This window comes from Macaca mulatta, chromosome 7, assembly GCF_049350105.2.
Source record: "Macaca mulatta isolate MMU2019108-1 chromosome 7, T2T-MMU8v2.0, whole genome shotgun sequence".
Taxonomy (NCBI): Eukaryota; Metazoa; Chordata; class Mammalia; order Primates; family Cercopithecidae; genus Macaca; species Macaca mulatta.
In genome coordinates, this window is record NC_133412.1 from 86,919,499 (window position 1) to 86,935,669 (window position 16,171).

The following is a 16,171-nucleotide window of genomic DNA, read 5'->3' on the forward strand; positions in this document are numbered from 1 at the left end:
ACAGGTCATCAAGACAGAGAGTCAGCAAAGAAACAATGGATTTAAACTATACCTTGGAACAAATGGACTTAACAGATATATACAGAAGATTTCATCTGACAACCACATAATACACATTCTATTCAACAGCCCATGGAACTTTCTCCAAGATAGACCATATGATAGGCCATAAAACAAGAACCAATAAATTTAAGTAAATGAAATTATATCAAGCACTCTCTCAGACTACAGTGGAATAAAACTGGAAATGAACTCCAAAACGGACCTCCAAAGCCATGCAAATACATGGAAATTAAATAATCTGCACCTGAATGAGCATTGGGTCAAAAACAAAATCAAGATGGAAATTAAAAAATTCTTCGCACTGAATGACAGTAATGACACAACCTATCAAAACCTCTGGGATACAGCAAAGGCAGTGCTAAGAGGAAAGTTCATAGTCCTAAATACCTACATCAAAAAGACTGAAAGAGCACAAACTGACACTCTAAGGTCACAACTCAAGGAATTAGAGACATAAGTACAAACTAAACACAAACCCAGCAGAAGAAAGGAAATAACTAAGGTCAGAGCAGAATTAAATGAAATTGAAACAAAGAAAAAACAATATAAAAGATAAATGAATCAAAAAGCTCTTTCTTTGAAAAGATAAATAAAATTAATAGACCATTGGCAAGATTAACCAAGAAAAGAGGAGAGAAAATCCAAATAACCTCACTAAGAAACAAAACAGGAGATATTACAACTGATACCACTGAAATACAAATGATCATTAAAGACTGCTATAAACACCTTTATACACATAAATTAGAAAACCTAGAAGAGATGGATAAATTCCTGGAAAAAAGACAACCCTCCTAGCTTAAATCAGGAAGAATTAAGATACTCTGAACAGACAAACAACAAGCAGTGAGACTGAAATGGTAATTTAAAAATTACTAATAAAAAAAATGTCCAGGACCAGACGGATTCACAGCAGAATTCTACCAGATATTCAAAAATGAATTGACACCAATTCTTTTGACACTATTCCACAAGATAGAGAAAGAAGGAACCCTCCCCAGTTCAGTCTATGAAGCCAGCCTCAAGCTAATACCAAAACCAGGAAAGGACATAAGTAAAACAGACAGATATCATTGATGAACATAAATGCTAAAATTCTTGCTAACGAAATCCAACAACATATCAAAAAGATAATCCACCATGATTAAGTGGGTTTCATACTAGGGATGCAGACATGATTTAACATACACAAGTCAATAAATGTGATACACCACATAAACAGAATTAAAAACAAAAACCACATGATAATCTCAATAGATGCAGAAAAAAGCATTCTACAAAATCCAGCATCCCTTTATGATTAAAACTCCTGGGCCAGGTGCAGTAGCTCATGCCTGTAATCCCAGCGCTTTGGGAGGCCGAGGTAGGTGGATCACTTGAGGTCAGGAGTTCAAAACTAGTCTGCTCAACATGGTGAAACACCTGGTCTCTACTAAAAATACAAAAATCAGCTCAGTGTGGTGCTGTACACCTGTAAACCCAGCTACTCAGGAGGCTGAGGTGGGAGAATTACTTGAACCAAGGAGGTGCAGGTTGTGGGGTGAGCCGAGATTGGCCACTGCACTCCAGCCTCGGTGTCAGGGAGAAACTCTGACTCAAAAAACAAAACAAAACAAAACAAAAAACAAAAAACCCCCAAAACCTCCTAGCAAAATTGGCATACAGGGAATATACCTTAATTTAATAAAAGCCATCTATGACAAACCCACAGCCAACATAATACTGAATGAGGAATTAAAAGTATTCCCTCTGAAAACTAAAACAAGACAAGGATGCTCACTCTCGCCACTCTCTTCAACATAATACTAGAAGTCCTAGCCAAGGAAATCAGACCAGAGAAAGAAATAAAGGGCATCCAAATTGGTAAAGAGGAAGTCAAACTGTCACTGTTTGCTGAAGATATGATCATTTACCTTGAAAACACTAAGGACTCCTCCAGAAAGCTCTTAGAACTGATAAAAGAATTCAGTGACGTTTCTGGATACAAGATTAATGTACACAAATCAGTGGCTCTTCTATACACCATCAGTGACCAAGTGGAGAACTGAATCGAGAACTCAACCCTTTTTAAAATAGCTGCAAAAATATAATAAAACAAAATACTTAGTAATATATGTAACCAAGGAGTTGAAAGACCTCTACAAGAAAATCCACAAAACACTGCTGAAAGAAATCATAGACGACACGAACAAATGGAAACACATCCCATGCTCATAATTGGGTAGAATCAATATTGTGAAAATGAGCATACTGCCAAAAGCAATACACAAATCCAATGCAATCCCCATCAAAATACCACCATCATTCTTCACAGAATTAGAAAAAACAACTCTAAAATTCATATGGAACCAAAAAAGAGCCCATATAGCCAAAGCAAGGCTAAGCAAAAAACAAACCTGGAGACATCGTATTACCTGATTTCAAACTAAACTATAAGGCCATAGTCACCAAAATGCATGGTACTAGTGCAAAAATAGGCACATAGACCAATGGAACAGAATAGAGAAGCCAGAAATAAACTCAAATACTTATAGCCAGCTGATCTTTGACAAAGCAAACAAAAACATAAAGTGGAGAAAGGACACCCTTTTCAACAAATGGTGCTGGGATAATTGGCTAGACACATGTAGGACAATGAAACTGGATATGCATCACTCACCTTATAGAAAAATCAACTCAAGATAGATTAAGGACTTAAACCTATGACCTGAAACTGTAAAAATTCTAAAAGATAACATTGGAAAAACCCTTCTAGACATCAGCTTAGGCAAAGATTTCATGACCAAGAAACCAAAAGCAAATGCAATAAAAAAAAAAGATAAGTAGCTGGGACCAAATTAAACTAACGAGCTTTTGCACAGCAAAAGGAACAGTCAGCAGAGTAAACAGACAACACACAGAGTGGGAGAATATCTTCACAATGTACACATCTGATGAAGGACTAATATCTAGAATCTACAACGAACTCAAACAAACCAGTAAGAGAAAAACAATCCCATTGAAAAGTGAGCTATGGACATGAATAGACAATTCTCAAAAGAAGATATACAAGTGGCCAACAAACATGTGAAAAAATGCTCAACATTACTAATGATCAGGGAAATGCAAATCAAAACCACAATGTGATACCACCTCACTCCTGCAAGAATGGCCATAATCAAAAAATCCAAAAACAGTAGATGCTGGTGTGGATGCAGTGAACAGGGAACAGTTCTACACTGCTGGTGGGAATGTAAACTAGTACAGCTGCTACAGAGAAGAGTGTGGACATTTCTTAAAGAACTAAAAGTAGAACTACCATTTGATCCAGCAATCCCACTCCTGGATTTCTACCCAGAGGGAAAGTCATTATTCAAAAAAGATATTTGCACATGCATGTTTATAACAGTACATTTCACAATTGCAAAATCGTGGAACCAACCCAAATGCCTATCAATCAACGAGTGGATAAAGAAACTGTGGTATATACATATATATATAATGGAATACTATGCAGCCATGAAAAGGAATGAATTAACAGCATTTGCAGGGAGTGGAATGAGATTGGAGACTATTATTCTAAGTGAAGTAACTCAGGAATGGAAAACCAAACATCTTATGTGCTCACTGATATGTGGGAGCTAAGCTATGAGAATGCAAAGACATAAAAATGATGCAGTGGACTTTGGGGACTTGTGGGGAAGAGTGACATGGGAGTGAGGGATAGAAGACTACAAATATAGTGCAGTGTATACTGCTTAGGTGATGGGCGCACCAAAATCCCACAAATCATCACTAAAGAACTTACTCATGTAACCAAATACCACCTGTACCCCAATAACTTATGAAAAAATTTAAAAAATAAAAATATAAATAAATTTCTGAAAGTCCTGCATACCTCAGTTGTTGTGAAAATTAAATAAAAATATATATGATAATCCTTAGAAAAGTCTTATAGTGTATTGTATGAATTATATAATTGATGTTAATTGAAATTAAATAATCTCCTGGAAAATTTTTGTTTGATTAAAATAAAATGATTTGATTCAAAAATAAATAAATAAATAAATAAATGGACATAGTTTAAAAATAAAAGGCTGGGAAAACAAAGCAAATACTCATGAAGAGAAAGCTAGAGTAGGTATGCTAATATCAGGTAAAGTATACACCACTCCTATTCACCATAGTATTGGAAGTTCTGGCCAGGGAAATCAGGCAAGAGAAAGAAATAAAGAGTACTCAAATAGGGAGAGAGGAATTCAAATTGTCTCTGTTTGCAGATGACATGATTCTATACTTAGAAAAACCCCATCGTCTCAGCCCCAAAACTCTTTAAGCTTGATACGCAACTTCAGGAAAGTCTCAGGATACAAAATCAATGTGCAAAAATCACAAGCGGTCCTATACATCAACAGTACACAAGCAGAGAGCCAAATCATTAATGAACTCCCATTCACTATTGCTACAAAGAGAATAAAATACCTACGAATACAGCTAACAGGGGAAGTGAAGAACCTCTTCAAGGAGAACTACAAACTACTGCTCAGGAAAATAAGAGAAGACATAAACAAATGGAAAAACATCCCATCTTCATGGATAGGAAGAATCAATATCATGAAAATGGCCACACTGTATAGCCAAGGCAATCCTAAGCAAAAAGAACAAAGCTGGAGGCATCGTGCTACCTGATTTCAAACTATTCTGCAAGGCTACAGTAACCAAAACAGCATGGTACTGGTATCAAAACAGACATGTAGACCAAAAGAACAGAACGGAGACCTCAGAAGTAACACCACACATCTATAATCATCTGATCTTTGACAAACCTGACAAAAACAAGCAATGGGGAGAGGATTCCTTATTTAATAAATGGTGCTGGCTGGGAAAACTGGCTAGCCATATGCAGAAAACTAAAACTGGACCCTTCCTTACACCTTATACAAAACGAAAATTAACTCAAGATGGATTAAAGACTTAAATGTAAGACCTAACACCATAAAAACCCTAGAAAAAAACCTAGGCAATACCATTCAGGACATAGGCATGGGAAAGACTTCATGACAAAAACACCAAATCCAATTGCAACAAAGCCAAAATTGACAAACAGCATCTAATTAAACTAAAGAGCTTCTGCACAGCAAAAGAAACTAGCATCGGAGTGAACAGGCCACCTTCAGAATGGGAGAAAATTTTTGCTATCTACCCATCTGACAAAGTCTAATATCCAGAATTTACAAAGAACTTAAATAAATTTACAAGAAAAGAACAAACAACCCCATCACAAAGTGGGCAAAGGATATGGAAAGATACTTCTCAAAAGAAGACATGTATGTAGACAAACAACATGAAGAAAAAAGCTCATCATCACTGATCATTAGAGGAATGCAAATCAAAACCACAATGAGATATCATCTCAGGCCAGTCAGAATCACGATTATTAAAAGGTCAAGAAACAACAGATGGTGGTGAGGCTGTGGAAAAATTGCTTTTACACTGTTGGCGGGGGTAAATTAGTTCAACCATTGTAGAAGACAGTGTGGTAATTCCTCAAGGATCTAGAACCAGAAATATCATTCGACTCAGCAATCCCATTACTGGGTATATACCCAAAGGAATAGAACTCATTCCACTATAATGACACATGCACACTTAGCAAAGACATGGAACTAAACCGAATGCCCATAAATGATAGACTGGATAAAGAAAATGTGTTACATATACACCATGGAATACCATGGAGCCATAAAAAAAAATGAGATCATGTTCTTTGCAGGACCATAGATGAAGCTGGAAGTCATCCTCAGCATACCAACACAGGACCAGAAAACCAATACCACATGTACTCACTCATAAGTGAGAGTTAAATAATGAGAACACGTGGACACAAGCAAGGGAACATCACACACCAGGGCCTGTTGGGGGGTACGGGCAAGGTGGGGGAGAGCATTAGGATAAATACCTAATGCACGTGGGGCTCAAAACCTAGATGATGGATTGATAGGTGCAGCAAACCACCATGGCACATGTATACTTATGTAACAAAGCTGCACATCTGCATATGTATCCCGGAACTTAAAGTAAAATAAAATAAAATACTTCCAGAAATAAAAGAGAAATTTATATAATCAGAAGGGCATTAACTTATCAAGAAAACATAACATACCTTAAAAAAGACCTTCAAAATACATAACAAGAAAATTTATAGAAATGACAGGAGAAATATATTCTGGACCATAAAATAAACTTTGCATAATTCTAATTATTTTAAATTTGTTTAAGTGTTTTTCCTGACTATAAATGAGAAATCAGTAATAGGAAGATGTCATGTAATCCCAGTGCTTTGGGAGCCCAAGGTAGGAGGATAACTTGAGGCTGGGAGTTTGAGACCAGCCTAGGCAAAATAGTGAGATCCCATCCTATAAAATATATATATTTTAAAATTTACTAGGTATGATGGCACATACTTGTAGTCCCAGCTACACGGGAGGCTGAGGCAAGAGGATAACCTGAGCCTAGGAGTTCAAGGTTAGAGTGAGCTATGATCATAGCACTGTACTCCAGCCTGGGCAACAGAACAAGAGATACTTTCTCAAAAAAGAAAAAAAGACAATTGTGTGAAAAAAAATCCAAATAATTAAATGATATGCTTAGAAATAACCAATACCTGGAAAAGGGAGTAACAAGGGAAAATAGGTAACATTTTGGATGAAAATGAAGGAAACAATCTAATTTTAAAAGGACAAAAAAATCTGAGCAGACATCTTACCAAAGAAGATATATAGAGGACAAATAAACATAAGATACTCAACTTCATATGTCATTAAGGAATTACAAATTTTAAGGTGAGAGAGATGCTGCTACGCACCCATGAGAACGGTAAAACTCCAAATAATGACAACACCAAATGCTGGTGAGAATGTGGGGCAACAAGAACTCTCATTCATTGTGAGTGGGAATGCAAAATGGTACAGTCGTTTTGGAAAATAGTTTGGAAGTGTATTAGTTCATTCTCTCATTGTTTAAATACCTGAGACTGGGTAATTTACGAAGAAAAGAGATTTAATTGGCTCACAGTTCTTCGGGTTGTATAGGAAGCAAGATGCTGTCATCTGCTTGGCTTCTGGGAGGCCTCAGGACACCTACAATCATGTCAGAAGGTGAAGAGGGAATCAGCACTTCACACTGTTGGAGAAGGAGGAAGAGAGAGACCGGGGAGGTGCCAAAACTTATAAACAACCAGATCGCAGAATTTACTCACTATCATGACAACAGTACCAAGGAGAAAATCTGTCCCAGTTAGCCACCTCCCATCAGGCCCCACCTCCAACATTGGGGATTATATTTCAACATGACGACTGGTAGGGACACTGATCCAAACCATACCAGGCAATATGTTACAAAACTAAACACAATCCTGTTACATGATCCAGTAATCATGCTCCTTGGTAAGTTAAAAACATATGTTTGGCCTGGCATGGTGGCTCGCACCTGTAATCCTAGCACTTTTGTGGGGCCGAGGCAGACAGATCACGAGGTCAGGAGTTTGAGACCAGCCTGACCAATATGGTGAAACCCCATCTCCACTAAAAATACAAAACTTAGCCGGGTGTGGTAGCGTGTGCCCGTAATCCCAGCTACTCCAGAGGCTGAGGCAGGAGAATGGCTTGAACCCGAGAGGCAAGGTTGCAGTGAGCCGAGATTGCACCACTGCACTCCAGCCTGGGCAACAGAGTGAGATTCCATCTGAAAAAAACAAACAAAAAAGACATATGTTCACACAAAAACCTGCACACAAATGTCTATTCATTATGCTTTATTTCTTCATTTGCTTTATTCATTATTGTCAGAACTTGGAAGCCACCAAGTTATTCTTGATAGGTGACTAGATAAACAAACTGTGATGATCCACACAGTAGAATATTATTCAGTGATTAAAAAGCAATGAAAGCCAGGCATAATGGTAAATGCTTACAATCCCAGCTACTCAGGAAGCTTAGGTGGGAGGATCACTTGAGCTCAGTAGTCTGAGTCCAGGCTGAACCACATAACAACATATACTCTGTCTTTAAAAAAAAAAAAAAAATAATAATAATAATAATAACAAACAATAAGTTATCATAAAGGAATTTTAAAATCTTAAATGTATTGCATATTGCTAAGGTAAATGAGCTAATCTGAAAAGGTCACATGCTATATGATTCCCACTACATGACATTCTGGAAAGGCAAAACTATGATACAGTAAAATGATCAATGGTTGCCAAAAGTTCAAGGGGAGGGTGGAAAAGAAGGCTAAATAGGTGGAGCACAGAAAATTTCTAGGACAGTGAATCTATTTTATGTGATACTGTAATGATGGATACATGTCATTATACATTTGTCAAAACCCACAGAAGGCAGAGCACAAAGAGTGAGCCATAATGTAAACTATGGACTTTAGTTAATAATAACATATTATTATTGCCTCATAAATTGTAACAAATGTTTCTCACTAACACAATAATTCAAAAATAGGGAAAAATGAGGAGAAGGGGTGAGAGAGTATGTGGAAAATTTTACAATTTTTCTGTAGATTCAAAATTGCTACAAAAATACTCATTAAACAATTGTGGTATGCAATCAAACAATATTTACAGGTGAATTTCTAGAACTGAAGGCTTTTGTTGGAAAAAAGACTTTAGATCAACAATCTGAGCTTTTACCTTAAGAAACTTGAAAAATTGAGACAAATATACTATTATTAGCATAATAAATCTAGTAACATAAAAGTGTAATGCATCGTGACCAAGTGGGGTTTATGCCAGCAATGTATGGTTTATTCAGCATTCAAAAATCAATCAATGCAAATGAACCATATCAATAGACTAAAAGAACACTACATTATTATTTTAATGGATGCAAAAAAGCCTTGAAAAATGCAGCATCCTTTCATAATAAAAACTTCCAGTACCCTAATATTCAACAGAAACTTCCTCAACATGATAAAGGGCATCCATAAAAACTCATACAGCTAGCATCATACTTAATGGTGAATGAATGCTTTCCCGCTAAGATAGATAAGACAGCTGGATGTATCCTCTCATCACTCCAATTCAACATTACTACTAGAGGTCCTAAACAGTGCACTAAGACAAAAAGGAAGAAAACAGTAAAAACAAACAGATTGAGAAGAGAAGAAATAAAACTGTTTTTACTCACAGACTGACATGAAATCCCTAAGGTACATATAAATAAGCTACTGAAACTCACAATAATTTTAGACAGTTCTCAAGATAAAAGGTCAATATACAAAAACCGACTGCATTTCTACAAACTAACAGGAAACAAGTAGAAATCAAAACTTAAAGACTAGGACTATTATAACAGAATTTTACAAATCACTAAATTCTTAGGAACAAATCTAATAAAATATACCCAGAATTTGTAAGCTGAAAAGCGTAAACCACTGAAGAGAAAAATCAAAAGAGACCAAAATGGAAAGCTATACCATCTTCATCCATCAGAAGTCTCAATTTTGTTAAGATGTCAATTCTCCCCAAACTGATTTATATAGAGATTCAAAGGCCTCCAAATCAATATTTCAGCAAGCTTCTTCTTAAATAAATTGACAAATTGTCTTTAAAAATTTCAATGAAAAGAACAAAGGGCCAATAGTTTCAAAATATTTTTGAAAAAGAAAAATAAATTCAGGGAACTGACACACTGCCTGATTTCAAGACTTACTATAAAGCTACGATAATTAAGACAAGGTAAGTATTGATGAAAGGATTAATAAAATCAACGAAAACAAAGAGTCCAAAATAACCTACACCTACTCTTTTCAACAAGAGGGCCAATATAATATAATGAAGAAAGGATAGTCATTTTAAGAAAGGTGCTAGAAATTGGATATCATGTGTAAATATATGAATGCTGACTGATACCCCACACCATACACAAAAATCAGCTCAAAATAAATTTATCCCTAAATGTAAAACCTCAGACTATAAAATCTATCCTAGAAAATATGGAAGAAAATCTTTGTAATTCACTAGGCAAAGATTCTTAAGCACAACACCAAATGCATGAATAATGAAAAAAAAATTGACAAATTATAGATTACATTCACAGCTTTTGCTCTTCAAAGTACACTGCTATGAGAATGGAAAGCCAAATCATAGACTGGGAAAAATATATTTGCAAATACATATCTGCTAAAAGACATATTCTGTGTATATTTAAAAAGATCTTAAAACTCAATAAATGGAAAACAAAATCCCTAATGATAATTGGACAAAAGATTTGAACAGAAACTTTACTGATGTTTTCTCTATACCAAAGAAGAGGCAGGGATAGCACAGATGCACATGATAAGTTGTTCAAGATTATTATTAGTAATCAAAAAACAGATTAAATCCATGCTAAACTACCATTAGACATCTATTGGAAATATTAAACTAAAACAACAACAAAAACTCTGGTAATAAATACTAAGTGCTGGCAAGGAGCTAAACAATGACACTCATAAATTTTTATATTTATATTATCATTGTAATGTAATTTTCTTAGATACTGTCTTTTCCACCACCTTTGCTGATGAAAAGGGCAGTTCCTAAAAAGTTAAACACACCGGGCATGGTGGCTCATGTCTGTGATATCAACACTTCGGAAGGCCGAGGTGGGCGGATCACGAGGTCAGGAGTTCAAGACCAGCCTGACCAACATGGTGAAACCCGTCTCTACTAAAAATACAAAAATTAGCGGGCATGGTGGTGTGTGCCTGTAATCCCAGCTATTACGGAGGCTGAGGCAGGAGAATCTCTTGAACCCAGGAGGCTGAGGTTACAGTGAGCTGAGATCGTGCCAGTGTACTCCAGCCTGGGGACAGGAGGAGACTGTGTCTCAAAAAAAAAAAAAAAAAAAGTTAAACACATGATTAGCAATTCCACTCCTGGGAGAATGAGGGCAAATGTCTATATGGCTAAATATATTTGAATGGTGTGGCAGATTTTATACTTACCAAATCTGAAAACAGACCAGATATCTATCAACCAGTGAATGAAAAATTAATGGTACATACATACCAGCAATAGGATACTGTTAGGTAGTAAAGAGGAAGCAATGGCCGATCCATGCAACACTGATCACTCTCAAAAGCACTGTGGCAAGTGAAAATAGGACCAAAAAGGCGAAGGGGCAGCTGCAAAAATTCAACATTCATATCTCTTTCAGGAGCTTCTGCTTCGGGGATCATAATCCACTGGCAGCCTCTGTGTGGCCCCTTTAGATCAGTCCTCACGTTCATGCTTGTTACCTGAGAAAAAAATTAAATTTGCTTTGGAATACAACTACTGCAGATTTGACATTCTGCATTTAGAAATGGAAAAAAAATCTGTAAGGAAAGTAACTGACTATTTCTCTCTACTGAGAATAATTTGAACTTTTAGCCTCTCACTGAAGTTAATCACACTTGATCTCTTGAGAAAAAAAATGTTTTTAACATGAAAAAATGCTCCACTGAGATTTATCAAACTCTATTTTAATTGTAATTGATTTATACCAAAAGATAAAATGAGTTAATCAGGGCATGCTATTAGAAATACTAGCAAGGGAAGAAAGCAGGGAGGTCGTAGGACTGGAGAGGTGGGGACCCTGGAGAGGTGGTGGTTCGGAGACTAGGCGACGGGGCGAGACGAGGCCAGTAGGTGGTGGGAGGCGGCCAGGCCGGAGCCAGCGGGAGGGCCAGGACCGGAGGTCCTCACCCTGCGGTGCCCACCCCGGCCCAGGCCACCCGCGGCTGAGGAGGGGGAGGAGGAGTAGGAGGAGGAAGAGGATCTCCAGATACACTTGGAAGGTGGTGTCACAGAGCTTGGAGCTGAAAGGAATAACAAAACATGCTCTTAACCATCATCCCTCTCCCAAGAAGCTAGAGGAAATTTCCCTGCCAGTGACAGTCATGAGAAAGACACAAGTTCCCAAAGCGAGTCTGACATCACAAGAGAATCACCTTTTACATCAGCCGACGCTGGGAATTCACTCTCTGCTTTTCCAAGTTATACAGGCGCAGGGATATCTACTGAAGGCAGCTCGGACTTCTCCTGGGGATATGGTGAACTCGATCAAAATGCCACTGAAAAAGCCTAGGCAATGTTCACAGCCGTCGATGAACTCTTGTATGAGCAGAAGTTGAGTGTGCATAACAAGAGTCTACAAGAAGAGTGCCAACAGTGAATAGCTAGCTTTCCTCACCTCAGGATTCTAGGTAGGCAGACAATCACTCCAAGTGAAGGTTATAGATTGTATCCTAGATCCCCTTCTGCTGTTTCAGCTTCATATGAAACAACCTTGTCTCAAGAAAGAGATTCTACTATATTTGGTATAAGGGGAAAGAAGTTACGTTTTTCATCTTCGTATGCTCATAAAGCATCTTCTATTGCCAAATCCTCCAGCTTTTGTTCTATGGAAAGAGACGAGGAAGACTCTATAATCATCTCGGAAGGAGTAATTGAGGAATACCTAGCATTTGATCACACAGATATGTAAGAGGGATTTCATGGGAAGAAATCAGGAGCAGCTACAGAGAAACAGAAATGAGGGTATCCTCCCATTGCTCCATTTTACTGTGTGAAAGAAGATGTCCTTGTTTATGTGTTTGACAATGTATGGAGCAAGGTTGTGAGCTGTATGGAACAGTTGACACGTAGTCACTGGGAAGGATTTGCCTCTGATGATGAGAGTAATGTTGCAGTTCCCAGACCCGATTCAAAAAGTTCTTGTGTGCTGAGTGAACCACATCCTTTGGTGTTACCGTGAGTGCCACAGTCTAAGGTACTGTCCGTTACTTCAAATCCAATGAGTCTCTGTGAAGCAAGCAGTCATCAGCCAAATGTGAATGGTCTCTTGGTTCATGGGATGCCTCTACAGGCAAGAAATAGCTCCCTAATGGACAAGCTCCTAGATCTTGATGACAAGCTACTTCTGAGGCCAGGTTCCAGTACCATCCTTTCAATTCGAAGTTGGCCAAATCGAGCTGTGGAGTTTAGTACATCATCTCTGTCATACACAGTGCAGTCCACTAAGAGAGGCAATCCATCGCCACGAACCTTTCATCCGATCAGCACAAGGCATTCACAGGCTGGAATACCAAGACGTGTGGAAGAAATCCTTAGAGGAGCCCCAGTCCCAGCGGCAGCGGAATGAAGTGGCACAGCTGAAGTGGAACATGTGAGTACTGTGGGGCCACAAAGACAGACGACGCCCCATGGCGACTCCAGTCGAGCTCCAAGTGCGGTGGTGGATGAACCTAACTATCAGCACCCACTTTGGGAGGCCGAGGAGGGCAGATCACGAGGTCAGGAGATCGAGACCATCCTGGCTAGCACGGTGAAACCCCATCTCTACTAAAAATACAAGAAATTAGCCAGGCGTGGTGGTGGGCACCTGTAGTCCCAGCTATTTGGGAGGCTGAGGCAGGAGAATGGCATGAACCGGGGAGGCAGAGCTTGCAGTGAGCCGAGATTGCACTCCAGCCTGGGTGACAGAGAGAGGCTCCATCTCAAAAAATAAAAATAAAAAATAAAAGAATGGCTCCTTTTGCCCGACTTTTTCTCAGGCCCAACACAGCTCAATCATTTTTGGTAGAGTGACCTACTTCCTAGAATAGTCTTGATAGTTGGGGAGAGAAAAGGTAGGGGGAATACTACTTTGGCAGACTTAAAACTATCTAGAGGCTTAACTCAGAATAAAAGTTGAGTTTCCAACAACAACAACAAAAATACTAGCAAGGGAATACAGTTGATACGACTAGCAATGACCGGGTATGAAAGATTATTTTAAAATTTGGAACAAAATAAATTTTAAATTGTTTATTTTTGTTTTAAAAATTACTTAGAAAATAAAACTACCTAGGCCTATATGGATTAAAATTTTATTCTTTTACATAATACTTTCCATACCCAGAGCATATCATTTTCTCTTAAAATATACACCAAGTACCACCTGTACTTTGGTCAATGACAACCATTATTCATTTGACACAGGGAATTCTGCCTTGGTTTGAGCCATGTCTCTGCACACAGGAGAAATTGCTTATTTACAATTGCTACTCAACTGCTACAGCAGCAGGAAGGGTGCCTCGGTGTGTTTTGTTATCCTTATTTCTCTGGGTTTTCACTCTTCCTTAATTGTTTCCCAGGTACCCATTTTTATTTCTAGGGAACCAGGCATTGCCAGGAAGGGCAAAGCCTAGGCCCCATGGTTTTAGGACTGAAGGACTTCATGGAGGCAGAATCATTCCAGTATAGCAATCCCGACAACACCATTTCTTGATTTTCCCTCACAGGCATAATAAACACCCTGAGATAAGTGAAAAATGATTAGAAATAGCAGCAAAGAGATGATGGTGAAGAGGAACTATTTAAGAAATAATGAACAAGATTTAATAGAGACACTGATATCAGATTGAACATATATCCATATCTAGATATACTGAGTGAAATCTAATGGCTTCAAAGACAGAACTATAAAATTATTCAAAAAGGAAAAGCAGAATGTCTACAAAGGAATAAGGAACAAGTTGATAACAGACACCGCAACAGCTATCCTGGAGGCAAGGGCATAAGAAATCAATATTGGAAGATTGAAACTTACATTTTATTAAATTTTTATTTTGTGTGTGTGTTTACTGTAATTTATTCAACAAATCCTATAACCCTATTTGCCAGTGATGAAGTGAGTTTGGCCAGTCACATCAGCAGAGAAGAACATGAAACAGTGGCAAGAGCACAGAATTTAGTGTCAAAATAGTTGCGTTCAAATCTTTGCTAGACCGCTTCATAGCCATGTCACTTTGAGAAGGTCACTTACCAAATAGTTATAGACACGAGGGATTGTTGGACATAATTCTTGCCCTAAAGAATCTCTTACAAACTACTTAGGAGAAAAGATATATATGCATATAGTGGAAAACAACACAACACGGGATTGCTAAGTAATAAAATATATAAAAGTGTCCCTACTCTATAGATAAAACAACAGAGGGGTGCTATGTGTGGTTAACAAAGATAATCATTGTTGATTGTATCTATTTCTCTTGGATGTTCAAATTTTATAATTCATTTTTAATATTTCATATTTAAACATTACAAATGAATATAGAAGAAATATAAAAAATATTTTAAAAGACAAAATATCTCTTGAGCTCAATATTTTGAAGACTGTATAACTAAGACTGGGTAAGATGAATATAAGAAAAGGAAATTACAGGCCCAATAAAGCAATATTTGAATCTACCATGAACAAATGGAATTTATCCTAGAAACTTGAGGATAGGACGTTTGAACAAAAGACAGTCTTACAATGCAATTCATCATTAATGGCCTCATGAAAGAACCATGATTACTTTTAAAAAGCAGAAAAAAGTATATGCTAATAAGTTCTTCTTAACACAAACCTATAGAAAATATTACTTTTAAGAAACTTCAGAAACATTTTCTTAAAAGTCTGAAACAAGATGAAGATTCTCTGCTGTTTTTCATTTTGTATTAGAGGCACTAGTTATAAAAATAAGAACATAAATAAAAAGAAGCTGTATAAGGGATATTATTTTTGTAACATTTACCCGTAATTCCAAGAATCATTGATAAACTATGGGAACTAATAAGAGAGAGAATCGGCCGAGTGCGGTGGCTCATGCCTGTAATCCCAGCACTTTGGGAGGCTGAGGCAGGCAGATCACAAGGTCAGAAAATCGAGACCAACCTGGCCAACATGGTGAAACCCCGTCTCTACTAAAAATACAAAAATTAGCTGGGCATGGTGGCATGCACCTGTAGTCCCAGCTTCTTGGGAGGCTGAGGCAAGAGAATCACTTGAACCTGGGAGGTGGAGGTTTCAGTGAGCCAAGATCATGCCACTGCACTCCAGCCTGGTGACAGAGGGAGACTCTGTCTCAAAAAAAAGAGTGTCTAGCTAGATAGTTTGATTACAGATCTACAGACCATAGTCAACATTTGTCCATTATCCTAGAAATAAAAGATGAGAAAAAGTAATAGTAAATAAAATACTATTTAAAACAGAAAAAGGTCACAAATGACCTAGGAATTAATTATACAAGTAATGAACAAAACTTTTATAGAGAAATTTAAAACTGC

At 37.5% G+C, this 16,171-nt stretch overlaps 1 pseudogene; it reads left to right on the forward strand.

The window, feature by feature from the left end:
• The first annotated feature begins 12,152 nt into the window (after window positions 1-12,152).
• On the forward strand, window positions 12,153-13,666 carry LOC715541 (primary cilium assembly protein FAM149B1-like; annotated as a pseudogene).
• The last annotated feature ends 2,505 nt before the right edge of the window (window positions 13,667-16,171 follow it).